Below are 1,537 nucleotides of genomic sequence, written 5' to 3'. Positions count from 1 at the left end.
ATGAGAGAACTGAGAGGCTGAAACACCGAATTAGGAAAGTTGCTTAAAAACAAACCCAAGAAAAATAATCATTCAGCCCTTGCCTTGCTGACAGGTTAGATAATAACCATTTCTGGTGCTACAGAGGACTTGTAGATAGACTGGCATTTCAATGGAAGGAAAAACCACCCCAGACCATATGGTTCCCTTAAAACAAAAGCCTCTTGGGTTCACGACCAACATTTCAGCCAGCCCTTAGGTAAGAAAAAGCAACAACAAATCATACTGGGGATTTACTGACAGGTGTCAGCAACAATGGTGATTGTTAGAAAAGACTATATAAAAATTCTTTCACTACTATACTTCACAATATATGTAAAAATACTTTCTTCAAACATAAAACAAAGTCACTTTCTTAGAACTGGTTCTCATGGCCAGGGTACAGAGCCTAATCCAATTTCCACTTAAGCAGTATGGAAACTCTTCCACTTCAAGTAAAAAACTTGCACCCCCTCTGTATTCCTGCTACTTACTATGGCAAATTGATAGCATTGTACTTGCAAAACACTTCACCACCAAAGGCAGAGTTTTGTAATACAGCTTTAAAGCACCTTAGTCAAACATTAGGTTACCAGTTTTCTAGCAAAAGCTCTGAACCGCTGAACATGAATGAAAACAATCCATTAGCAGATACATAGTTCTGGTTCAGCGGCCACTATTACAAATTGAGGGACCAACAGTAACTTCAAAAGACTCTGAATCAGACTTCAAGAGCATAATATTCTCCTTAATATTATATATTTCCAAGACAGAAGGCTTCAGACAAGTCTTTACAGAGAAATCATAAAAGTAGGAAAGTGATTCACCCTGCTTGAAATGGTTGACATTTAATTTTTACAGTTTAGATATTCAACCATTATCTACCACTTACTATAAAATGTAAATTGGTATGTAGCAGAAAAACTCCAGCATGGTTTTGTGGTTGTTTTCTTTTCTTTATGTATATACAGATTAGAGAGAGGCACATTCTTTGTTAGAAATCAGCATGAAACTTTTCTGTAGGAACTTGAACACTTCCTTTCACAGAAATTTTTCCATGAAACCATGATCTTTATATAAGGCGGTCATATCTAGTTAAGCAAAACACTCAATTTGCATAAAATTAGAGCTGCACTTAGTTTAAGATGTATTTTCAAAATACATGTGTCATAAATGCCATTACAGAAAAATAAGCAAGATACTTCTTTTACAGCTCAGAGACAGAAACTATTAATTTTGACATTCCTTTAAAATTGAATAAGGGCACAAAAGGAACTTGTAACTGTTAGTCCAAAATGATCTAGCCATTCTAACAGTATGTACAGTGCAAAGAACTTCTTGCAGTAACAGTACAAAGTAACACTAGCTCTTTCAAAAGACTCTAAAAATTGTTGCTCATTGCTCAGAATGGCAAACATCCAACATATTCACAATTGGCAACAGAGTCTAGAGTGTTACAGTATTATTGCTGCTACTGTAATGAAGAGAAATGAGGTTGTGGTGATAAATTTTCAAGTTA

The sequence above is a fragment of the Mesitornis unicolor genome, unplaced genomic scaffold, assembly GCF_000695765.1.
Source record: "Mesitornis unicolor isolate BGI_N332 unplaced genomic scaffold, ASM69576v1 scaffold41884, whole genome shotgun sequence".
Classification (NCBI taxonomy): domain Eukaryota; kingdom Metazoa; phylum Chordata; class Aves; order Mesitornithiformes; family Mesitornithidae; genus Mesitornis; species Mesitornis unicolor.
Note: the sequence above shows the minus strand (reverse complement) of the source record.